Below are 12,759 nucleotides of genomic sequence, written 5' to 3' on the forward strand. Positions count from 1 at the left end.
CAGGAGCAGCCAGTCCTGATTACTAGAAGTTGAAGTGTGGCTTAAGGAATGATTAATGACAGTGTCGGGAGAAAAACAAAGCACAATGAGAGTTATCTCTAATCCACCTGCTTGCAGATGCTCTAGTAAGGGAATGAAAATGGCCCTGGTGAGCCCTGATGATAAAAAAATCAAACTAGAAAGGTGCAAAGCTGTAGATATGTATTAATCTGATATATAAAAACTAGGTCTTAGCTTGAATAAAGCATTAGGCATGAATGGAGCCCCATAGGTGATAGATACTAGGCCATAGTGGACTTCACATTGTCTGTATTTTTTAAATCAAACAGAACTGTTCCCTTCAGTATTGCCTTTGACATTAATAGGTTGGTATTTGAAAAGTCACAGTTCACTAGATGAGCAGGCTTGTGAGTGCAAGCTCATTAAACAAACCCCCTTTTCTTGTTGTTCTTAAAAGAAATATGATGACACCATACCACCACCTTGTGGTCTTGCTATGCATGTACATACCACCCCAGGAAAGAGGTCTAAAATTCAATCACATTTTCCAAACGCATAAATCCAGGTGGAATGTAATTATAAGATCAATGGTGTACTTTATAAGCAAGTGCATTTATGAGTAGCTTTCACCTAAGACAACACATTGCCAATAAGCTCATTGGAGTTTCATAATGTATTTTTGGATGCAATATGAGGTCTCAGCCTGGTCATTCCAATTATATCTGTTCTAATTTCAGGCCACCAGTGCAACGAGATCAGAAGACATCAAATATCCATCTGTCTGGAGAAAATGAACAAAAGCATTTTACCCACTGGTCCCCCTGCAAGTAGTCACTGACTTCTAAAAATTTAACAAAGCTAAGTAACAAGAACACTTTGGGTTTTCGTAATTTTTCCAAAGAAAAATGTGGAAAAGACTGTGGAACAGTGAAATGTGTATGGGCTTTCTTCTAAAACAAAGAATGTTTTGTTCTTATCCCAAAATATATATTGTCAGAAAGCTCTAAGGACCTCCGTAAGCTAAATTTGCATGTTCGGGCATTTTGTTGATTTGCTTATTCACCATGCATTTCACCTTTTGATATGAACTTGATTCTATGGAGGCGATAGCATTCCATAATTCCACGTGGGATGCAGTCACCCCTGTTAGAAGGTAATGATGGTGACTCCCTGATCCAGGCAGTCTCTGGACGCCGATACATTCCCAGGCTTGGGAAAGCTGCTTCGGCTTTTGTCCACAGTGCTAAACGCCTACTGCATTCTCTCCCCTTTAATCTAACTAGCAACAAGTTAAATGTTAATTCATATTTCATGCAAGATTTTTAATATTGAAAGTCTAATGAAGATTTAGCGTTCCGTTTTTTAACAAGGCTGACATTACTGTTGAAAGAAAGCAAATACATTATTTTAATTAATATCAATTCATAAGTGCTCCTGATTTATATATTAAACAAAGAGAGAAAGTGTCTTGTCATATACCACAATTGATTCTGTATTCACCCATCATTTACTCAGAGCCCATTTCCCCCCTTCTTCCATGGGAAATGCATGATGGAAGCCGCCATGTAGAATTGTGTGTCTCTCACGCGCCGTTAATGCTGTGCTGTGATCACCTCACCCTTATTTCCTTGTGACGAGCTTCAAGTCAGTTCTAGCCAAGTGTGCTTGTCTCCACCTGACATCTTCTACTATCAAATAAGCAGCCCCTATTGTTTTAAGCTTAATGCCTTTGTGTATGGCACAGCCTTCCAAAAATCGCAGAAAACCTGACAATTTGTGTGTTATAAAGGCATAATGTTAGGCCAAAGGAGGTAATTAATAATAGCAGTTTATTGCAGCTGGGAACAAGAATTGCCTTGCAAACCAAAATATCTTCAGCCATTTAACTAAGCACAGAGTTAGCAAGATGGCAAGGACCTGAATGGAGAGACAAATTCTCTGCCTTATGTGTTATGACACAGTAGGCAGTAAGGAAAATTCCAGAATTTTATAAGATGCTCTTATCCCACCAGACCATGATTAAACTGAATATTATCTGTTAACTAAGTTCTGCAGGATTTTCTTTTTCCTCCCCTCAGAACTCTCAAGGGCAGCAAACTGTCCTCTTCTGAAGCCAACACCGTGATTTCCTCATGTGAAGTCTTGTGCCAATCGGGCAGTGTTCTCATCCTGCTTCCTCACCTCTACCCACGGCCACCCCCACCTGCACATTCTGTCAAGTTACGTATGTCAATTTCCAAAGGAACAACAACAACAAAAGTAGACACTAGGCCACTTCCCAGTCTGTGCTTTGAATAAAAAATACTTTTCTCTGAGATCTGCTGCGATATCCCTGCCCCAGAAAGACCCCAGAGATAAGGGCAGAGCCGAGAAAGATCTGTGGGTGGGGCAGCAAGGAGGGGCAGGAGTGCTTATGTAGAAATGTTTTTAAGCCAAAGAAAGGATTTCATTTCTTCTTAATTGTTAGCCTGTGGTACAAGTCAGTAATTATTTTGTCCCCCAGTAGCAAGACAAAAAAAAAAAGAGAGAGAGAGAGAGAGAGAGAGAGAGAAAGAAACACCCTAATGCTTCATGCCTGAAAGAAACACCCTAATGCTTCATGCCTGAATCATTCCAACCAATAATGCTGGCTGCTGTTTCTGGGGAGAAAACATTCCAAAGCCCCAAGTCAGGATATTAATCCCACACCATTTTTAAGAGAAAAATAAATCATTTGCCAAGAGCAAGACAATTGGGACCGTGAGAGAGGACCTGACCTGGAATACCAGCCAAATTCCTCTCCAGTCTAACCCAGTCTCTTCGTTCAGTGAGTTTAAATCTAAAGGTATGTTTGTCTTTCTGGACTGCAAGGAGAGGAGGCTTCATCCCTGGCAGTGGATGTGACTTCCTCCCCCAACTTCCTGAGAGGTAGAAATGGTGCTAAATGTGCTATGCACACTTTATAGCTCTGCAGGGTCAACTAGGACTTGGAAAGATGCTTCAGAAATCAACATGCGAAGGAAAGCTCCACCCCAACAGCAATGTGAGTTACATTTATGCTCTATAAAATAAGGCATCTCCCAATTTATTTACCCTGGCGTGATTATTTATCTGGCATTATATTGCAGCAGTAATCCAGGGAGTTGCTTTGTAGTTACTCTGTTACTGCTCTTGTTTTGCAGTAACTCTGTAAATAACTTGTGTCACCATTCTATGTCCCATTTCCAGATGGAAGATAAGACGTTATTTCTGCTTCAGTGCAAAATCTTAACAGCTGATGTAAGGAGGTGTTCAGATTCCTATCTAAATTACATGCCAGACATTCTGCATTAGCATTGTTAGGCGGATTATTTATCTACAACCTGAATATATTTCCAGGATATCAAATGATGACTTATAAGCTATCTCCTATGATGTGATGTGCAAGCCTAGAGCAATATAAGAAAGATTTTAAAACCACCTCCACGGAAGATCTTAGCTTAGAAAAACTGATTCAACATTGTTCTACTTACCTTAATTAGCACAAATCTTAGCCATATTTGTTTATAACACTGTGATAGTGACTAAATAAAACCATTATGAAGCTGCCTACAAGGCCACTGGGTATGCAAGGAAAACTACAGTCATTACTACCCAGTAGAGGGCAAACACATTGTATTTTATTGCTAATTTGGACCAAATCCCTGTAATTTGGTATTTAAAGATTGTGCATGGGTTATGAGCATACAGTTGTTGAATAAATGTACCATGGTATGTTTTTAGCATCTGTGGATGTTTTAATTGAATAATAGTCTCCTTTCTGTATAGCTTAATGAAATGCACTGTGTATTTGGGAATTCAAGCAAGGTATACTATTTAGAAAAGAAATCACAAAAGAATTTGCTTGTACTGTCTAGAACTCCCTTACCCTACTAGAATCTGGAAGAAAAGATCGGAATTAAAACCAAAAGACTACATTTAGGTGGGTAAATGTGATTTTTTTTCCATGCCATCTTCAGTTTCCCTTTGTTAAGAATGAAGCTATACACTTCCCCACCCCAAGGCTTGCTTCCTCCCCAAGTAGAAAGTATTATAGTTTGGGCCAATATGTTGTGTTATTCCATTAGTTTATGTTTTAAGACTAAGGAGAGATATTTCTGTGTTATAAATTATTTATAAACACAAGAACAAAGGGAGGCTGTCAGGGCTGCTGCTACTTTGAGAAAATAAAAAAGAAATGATGAATTTATGGAGAATCCAATTTGATAAAGAGGGAGGAGATGCAACTGCTAATTATTAACATCCATCTGCAGACAGAGACCTGAGAGGAGAGAATTAGATGGATACATTTACATCTGTCTGTCACCAAAAGAAATCTCACTAATGGTGTTCCACACTGTCACCAAACTCTCCCCATCCAGCTTAGAGAGCCTTGGAGACATGTAAAGATATTTTAATCAACAGCAGGGCATGGAAGAGATGCAAGGAACTTTAGAAATGGACATTGACAAACAGCAGCACTTCCTCCTGCAGTGCACTCTTTCTTCCCTTCTCAAAACATAAAATAATAAAAAGTGGTGTAGACTTTATCTTTGTACCTAGTTGATATGGAGAACAGCAAGTTTTGAAAACTTTTCTATTTAAGCAGCTGCAAGCCACATCTTCACTGGTCTCAGGCACAGTGTGGAGGCAGAGGCACAGTGAAGAATGCCCAGCAAAAAAGAATTGGTTTATGATGTGAGAATTTTTTTCACTATATTATTCTAACACTGAGCCTACTTCTTGTCTTCTAGACATTGCTTCCATCAACAGGAGGGAACCTAAAATGGGATGCTTTGAAAACTCGGGATCCTGAGCTGCTGCCTTTCTTTTTTGAAAGGAGCAAAGGAGAAGGATAAATATATTAAGAATTTGTCAAAGAAAAAGAAATGCTCTGTGCCTGTGTGCAGCTTGCTGATGAAGGGAAAAAGCAGCCCTTCTTTCTTGAACATTAGTTCAAGTCTATAGACCCCTGAAAGGGGTCACAATTTCAACTTTGCCCTTGTCATCTTATTTTCAGTAGCAAGGTCATCTATACTTGGGAGGTTTCAAATCACCTTTGAAAAATTTAGGGCACTATTTTTATCTGTCACCCTTCTACACACAAGCCTTGGGCTGGTTCCCATATCTGCTATTCATAGATTTGGCAGTTTTTTAGCCTGAATTTTTGATGTGTTGTCCATCATGTGATTTTTCCCAGTTGGTCTGAATTAGCCAGACAGGGTATGGGAAGAGAGTTTTTTTCCAATTCTCTTACTTTATCACATATTTTTAAATCATGCAGGAGTAAAAAACAGTGTGACTCTGCACAATTTTGGAGATGCCACTTTATAGTTTTCTGCACTATAGACCTTCTACAAAGGAAGGCTTTCTGACAAGATTGAATAGCTATTATTACAAATCAGATATTTTTTTCTTTAAACATTATTGTGTTTTTTCTCAAACTTTTCCTAGTTAATAAAGCTGCCTTGTGAATTTTTATGTACTTATTTTAATAGTTCAGGAAACATAGATTTAAGACAATAGGAATAACTCTCCAGTCCTAAGATTTCTATAAATGTTTAATTCATTTAGTATTTAGTGCAGGAAGTAATGACTGTCCACAAAAAGTGATGACTAATGTCAAAGACAAAATAAATAAATACATAAGCTGATCACAACCTTTGTTCTTTCTGCATGGACACTACCTCCCCCAAAAATGAGATAGGTAGAGAGACTGAGAAATACTTTGCATTTGTAAGTGTTTTCAAACATTTTATAATAATAATAATAGATTTTATAGTGATCTCTGAAATGGAATTTTTTAAAAGTATTTTCCCTCCTGTTCAGTTATCACTGAAGTCATTGGTTTTTACCATAGAAGTTAAATGCTGGAAATAGGCCTGCAAATCTCCATAGAGTTCCATACAATGGAAGGCAGGCCATGAGTTTAATGGGGTCACATATGGTGAATTGAAATAGATGGGTCTGTTTTTAATAGCAATTTTGTTAGAAAGGTACAGAGAGGTCAGCCAATAAATCAATCTAAAGTAAAGTTTTGAGGATTGTTCTTCCCTCATTTTTTTCCCAAATACTTTTCATTTATTATCTGGAATGTGTAGGATGTATAGAAATTCCAGAAAAAGCTTTTCCAACATGGTTTACCAGATGTCAGGGTTAGACCAGGGACTCTGGAGACCAGAGGATCAGGAAATACTGTAGAGTGGAGGGAACAGTGTGGGGACACATGGCTAGAGAAGTGACACAAGATGGGAGACCCGTTAGGGTCTGTAGTATGACCCCTGCATTCCAAAAGAACACAGTCTCTGTAAACTTTCCACAAAGGAGGGGGAAATAATTGAGATTTGGGGGAATTGGACAAGAAGGAAAAGGAACAAAAGTACATTAATAGAGCACTGGGGAAGAAGGAAAGATTACTCTGTAGGGTCTGTGTCCAGAAACACAGTAGTTCAACCTAGCAACCCTTTATCTAGACAGAAAATGTCCAGAGGCATAGCTCAGGGGCTCACTTTCACTTACATGTGAAATTCAGGTACTGAAGTTCTGATGCTTATACCTCCCTAGGTTTAGAGAAAAGCAAGAAATCCTGGTGGGAGAGAAAGGATGTCGACCTGAGACGCAGAAATACCGCATCCACCATTAACCAGCTGGTGGCTTGAGCAAACCACTTCTCACTCCTGAGCCTCCATTTCATCACCATCTATGTAAAGAACTTGGGTAACAGGCTTCTTGTAAGGGGTCTTATCACTGGGGGCTGCATTCAGGTGATGCAGGAAGACATTGGAGAAAAATCACCTGCTTTAGTTCTTGAAATTATTCATATTTGTTCCTAGAATGTAGGCTAAGAATACTCTAATCTCATTCTCTCACCACCCACCCACCCACCCACACACACACACACACACACACACACACACAAACAGACCTGCAAACAAACACTGTAAAATAACCTACATAAGGCCGGGCGCGGTGGCTCACGCCTGTAATCCTAGCTCTTGGGAGGCCGAGGCGGGCGGATTGCTCGAGGTCAGGAGCTCAAAACCAGCCTGAGCAAGAGCGAGACCCCGTCTCTACTATAAATAGAAAGAAATTAATTGGCCAACTGATATATATATATATAAAAAATTAGCCGGGCATGGTGGCGCATGCCTGTAGTCCCAGCTACTCGGGAGGCTGAGGCAGAAGGATCGCTCGAGCCCAGGAGTTTGAGGTTGCTGTGAGCTAGGCTGACGCCACGGCACTCACTCTAGCCTGGACAACAAAGTGAGACTCTGTCTCAAAAAAAAAAAAAAAAAAATAACCTACATAGACTTCTTTTGTGTATAAATCGTACTATATATTGCAGAAAAATGAACTTTCCATTTTTTTCCATTTTCTCTTATCTAGACATATAAGTTTCACAAAATAAAACTTCAAGAAAATATAATCATATCCAAAGATAGACTGTGAACAAATTCTCCACTAAGTTTCCTTCATCTATTAATAATTTCAAGATACCCAAGCAAATACATTTTTTTATCAACTGAATTGTATGCCTACATAAGATGGAGAATTCTAGTATATCGCACAGCACAATAAAGGCTTGATGTAAATACTTCAAGTCCTAAAGATAGGAATCATGGAAAGTGAAATGCATATGCTTTATAAAGAATAACTCCAAATTTATGGGATTTGATATTAAGACAATAAGTTGTCTTTCGTCCAAATACTCTACTCAAATATCACAATCATTTCATCTTTACATTTATAGATGCTTCTTGACTTATGATGGGGTTGCATCCTGATAAATCCATCACAAGTTGGCGGTATTGTAAGTTCAAGTGCGTTTAATACACCTAACCTACCAAGCATCATAGCCTAGGCTACCTTCAGCGTGTGCGGAACACTTACATTCGTCTACGGTGGGGCAAAATCATCTAACAACAAGTCTATTTTATAATAAAGTGTTGACTACCTCATGTATTTTATTGAATACTACACTTAAAGTGAAAAACAGAATGATTATAATCAAAGTACCTTTTCTATTGTATGGTATCACTTTTGCACAGTCATAAGTCAGTTTCAAAAGATGAACCACTCTAAGTAAAGAGAAGCCTGAAATTCTCTGCCACACCACACACTAAGTTTATCTGTTCCATACCCCCTAGCACCCATTTCTTTTGCCCACACTGCTCCCTGCATCTTCAGTGTTCACTGATTCTCATCTTCCCCGTACCCCGATTCTATTCACCCCTTAAGACTCAGCTCCCACGAAGGGAGTTTTTATGTCTCTAGTTTCTCCAGGGACACTAATAGTTCACACCTAATGGCTTGGTATAAATATTAATAGCTGTCCATTGTGCTTTCTGGCTTGGGCAGTAAATGATATAGTTACTGTGCCAGTTATCAACTTCTTGCTTTCTGGCTCCAAATCCATACTTCTTTGCTCACGTTTGGAGCTGGACCTTTGTATTTTCCTTTGCCACACAGCACAGTGTTAGTAGAGGATGCTGCAGAGACAAGACAAGAGGCCTCTCTTCCTCGTTCTGGTTCTTTTCTTGCTCCTACAGCAGTGGCCAGCAGGTGGCTTCATGACCAGTGACATGTAGAGATCCAGAATCTCGCACCGTCCAGCAAGTTCCACTGACATCCAAGCAGGTGGCCTCTCCGTGAGTTTTGACAACATGCCAAGAAGTTTTTCCTGCTCACCATCACCTCCACAAACTTCTCCACCATCCAGTGGGCAAAAGAAGAGTTCATAAACCAAGTTTCTACCTCTTTCTAAAGAAGTATAAGACTAAGGCACTAGACAAACAAACACCTAATTGCCCTCACCCTGGGAAAATTTGTACGGGATATGACAAAGGTAAAGAAAAATTCTAAGATGCAATACTATACTAAGACAACATAAACAAAATAACATCTCTTGCCCTTAGGAAATGTAATGTGACTTTTTAAAAATGAGTATTTCTGGTAATACAAAAACCTAAAATTCAAAATAAAAACTATCTGGTAAACTCAATGGGAAGAAGTTTCCTACAGTGTGGAATTACAAATACATATGCCTGTGTAGCGAACTGACTTTACATGTTTCTCAACCATTGTATTGTAATTTCTCTTAAGGCAGGGCCAGTACTTTAACTTGATGATTTGCACCTAGTATGTGATAAGAAAATATTGATTGGAGAAGAGACACACCAGATAGCACTGAAATCTTAATAAGATGGGAATCTTCCAATTTTTAATCTCAAACTGTTTTCGTGAAGTCAAATTCTAACTGAAAAAAGGATAAGAAGTAAGAATTCTAATGGTTTTCTGTAGAGAGATGTGGTCCCAACAAAGTATCTCAGCTAAATCTAAATTGGACCCTGGTGGATTGCATTATTCTTCCTCAAAAACACCAATTCTCCTCTTTGTGCCCCTTCTCACCTTGCCAACATCACGTTTGACCGTGTAACTTGCTTGGGACATTAGTGGTACGCAGAAATAATATGTGTCACTTCCAAGACAAACCTTTTGGAGCTAGGATGTGGCTGGCCATTTTTCTTCTTTCCCCGTTGCATGAGACTGGCTGTGTATCCACAGTGAATGTGCCATCACCCTGGGTCCCACCATGACAACATGAAACGGGTAACCTACGATCGATGTGCAAAAAAAATAAACCTTCGTGGTGGTAAGTCATGAAAAATTTCAAGTTGTTACTATAGCATAACTTAATTTACTCTAACAAGTTTCAGACAGCAATGGATAGTTGGAAATGAGGTAAAAGGAGAAGGAAGTCACAAAGAAATAGGTTACCAGCCTGAATGGCAGGGAAAATAGTGGAGCCCAGGTCATGGCTTTACCAAGAACATCTTCGCAACGTAACACAAGTCCAGTCACTTTCACCTGCCTTCTAAATTGCTATTTTTATTAGAGATGTGAGAGGCCCCCACATCACCATCATTCCAATTAAAGCAAAAATATTTTAGATTCCATATATAAACCACATATGTGAGGGATAGATATATACTAATAGGAGAACTAAGGCTATGAAGTACAAAAATCCAATACAAAATGTAATGGTACATTCATACCTTTAGATATCCACCTATGAAAGGAAAGGAAAGTACATTACACTTTTCTTCATAAAATTTGGAGCATTGTATGTTAATAGGGGTTTGTGATTGCATTCTAATAATGATGGTAGATTGATTGTTTTGGACAAACAAGTGTATCTACCTGAACTATTTAGCATATGCAAAATATCATTGTAAATATGTATAAGAATACATACAATCCTGTATTATTTAGCACAATAAGGGAATTGAGTTCCTAAACTAATCAAGTATTTCAGTCTTCTATAGTTGCCAATTTCTAAGCAATCAGAAAACAAAACAACACAGGAGAATACACTCAACACCAAACTATGTTGGATACAAGTCTGTTTTGTGAAGATTCATATGGCACTACAGGATCTTGCAGTGTTTCATGATCATCATTTATTATGACTCTTGTTAACAAGAGGAAGATGCAGAAATTGTATTCTGTGAGACACCACAGTGTAATGAACATAGAATCAGAAGACTCAGACACAAGTCCTTATTTATAGGAAGATGATACACTCTGTGTTTCCTGGAACAGTCCCAGTTAGTGCTACTGAACTGGTATACTTATTAATGGCATTCTCATTCACTTTCAAAACTATTCCTATTGAACAATATACAAGTATATAAGTATGTATAAATATATATTTATGTCTGGCCTTGAAAATCCATTTACTATTTAGAATCCTAGTTTCCTCAATTACAGATCTGAGGATAAAATTGACATAATACACATAAAAGTGTAAGCTTTTTAAATGCTATATACATGTAAGGTATCGTTATTATCACTATTATTTGAAAAATTTAGTCTACAGAGTATCCAATCATAAAGCATGCTGTCTTAAAAAAAATTCTGTCCTTTTTATTTCCTTCATTCATTCAAAAAATGTTTGTTGGTTTACTACTATGAGCCAGAGACCCTGTTTGGCACCAAGAATAGAGACGAAAAAACAAAAAAACAAAAAGTAGCCCATTGCTTTTACACTAATGCTTCTGTAAAAGTTAATCCTGTTGGAAAAGTACAAGTAAATAAGAGAAACTCTGTTGTGTTTGTTTAATTGGGAAGACAACTAAAATGCAGAAGAAAGGTGAGGTTCTCAAGTCAGCCTACAACTCAGTCCATTTTGGATGGAAGCTAAAACCTGAGTCCTAGTTCATATGCATGCTCTGGCCAGTTCATTGTTTTGTTTTTAAAGGATTAGTGGAAATTCTCACAGAGTCCTTGATCTTGCCTCCAGAGATCTCCTAGTTCATCCTGGCCTCTAGGCAAGATTGCCCTTAATGGCAAAACAAGAATAAGGCTAATCCTTGCAATTGTGCAAAGTTGGTTAGTCCTGTTTATACAAGCTCCACACACCAATCTTCAGGGTGTTATTTTCAAGTTTAATGGCCCCATTCTCAGAACTTTATGAGCTGCCATAGTCCTATAGACCTCAAAACAGTTATATTCTCTGTTGAGAAATGGAAGACTTTAAAGGGAAATGAAGGAGGGAAGCCTTCCTCAATCAAATGTCCAAACAAATCACAACTGAGCAGAGTTTCGGCAAAGGGTCTCCAAAGGTAAGTTTTCAGAGTGAATATAAATAATTGTCTTCTTCTGCAACCATGAAGACAGCAGCTCCTCTTGATGCTACTCTACAAATACACAGGGAGTAAAATTATGGTTCACTAATATTAGATACACCTAAATAAATGCAGTCTTCACTTTCAAAAAGACCAAAGTCAGAGACTCACTAACTGTGTCTTCCACATCACTTCCAGGTTCCAAAACCACATTTTAATCAGACCTACTATATGGAGCAGGAAAACATCCCGACAAATCTGAGCCAAATGTCTGCTCTGATGCTGCTGTGACAGCCATTCATAGAGCTCCAAGTGCCCTCTTTTGGCCTGCAGAGAGAATTGCAGTCCTCTTCTATTGTCAAAGGAGCCCTTTGGAAAAGGAATGTGTTTACAACAAAGCCCTTTACTTATGAGCAAACCACAAAGATGACTAGACAAATGGAAGTTGCCTCTAGTCAAAGCACTTCTGCTTTCAGAAAGCCTCATTAAATGAGTTTCATTATACATCTCTCAACCCTGGTCTGCAAACAAGGCTCATTCTTAACCCTCTCCAGTCGAACACTGAATTTTAATAGCAATTCATCAGAGAGCACACGGTGCTCTGTTTTATAAGCTGCCTCGGAGGACAGGTTGTGGCCAACAGTTACTATTCTCTTCTCTCTCCATTAGCGTTTATTTCATCCTGTCCTATCCTATATATAGTTAGCTATTTACAAAATGGCTTGTCAATTTCTTGAGGGCATGGGCTATATATTGTTTGTATCTCCACAGCACTTGGCACACAGCTGGGCTCTGTAATGACTAAAAGTATTGTGGCTGTGGAATAACTCATTTGGAGAAAATCTTCTGTTGCATCATTGCTGGAATGAATTTTCCTCCTTCAATCTGTTATTCTAATTCCCTAATAAACTTTTCAGTACCTTTCCTTTCAGAACCTTTGGATTTAACACAGCAATAGGAGCCAATAAGGTGGCATAAGTCTCCAAAGGTAAGAGGAGGAACTCAGAGTTTTATTTATGGTCCTTTTACTAGGTCTCTGCCTTTAAAAAAAAAATTCTACAGAAAATGTAGTATAAAGTTAGTTGCAATTCTCAACCTTCTACTTTGGCAAAGAGCTGTATAGTTGGTTCTACTT

The 12,759-nt window shown here is 38.5% G+C and overlaps 1 long non-coding RNA gene across 2 annotated transcripts; it reads left to right on the top strand.

The window, feature by feature from the left end:
• The first annotated feature begins 2,717 nt into the window (after positions 1-2,717).
• LOC105872585 (uncharacterized) lies at positions 2,718-5,648 on the top strand. Of its 2 annotated transcripts, XR_001154640.2 has the most exons (4): positions 2,718-2,824; positions 2,946-3,022; positions 3,876-3,940; positions 4,752-5,648. It is a non-coding gene; the product is annotated as an uncharacterized LOC105872585 (long non-coding RNA). The 2 variants fall into 2 exon arrangements; XR_012919644.1 differs by lacking the exon at positions 2,718-2,824 and having other exon boundaries at positions 2,835-3,022.
• Positions 5,649-12,759: the final 7,111 nt, after the last annotated feature.

The sequence above is a fragment of the Microcebus murinus genome, chromosome 6 (genome assembly GCF_040939455.1).
Source record: "Microcebus murinus isolate Inina chromosome 6, M.murinus_Inina_mat1.0, whole genome shotgun sequence".
Taxonomy (NCBI): Eukaryota; Metazoa; Chordata; class Mammalia; order Primates; family Cheirogaleidae; genus Microcebus; species Microcebus murinus.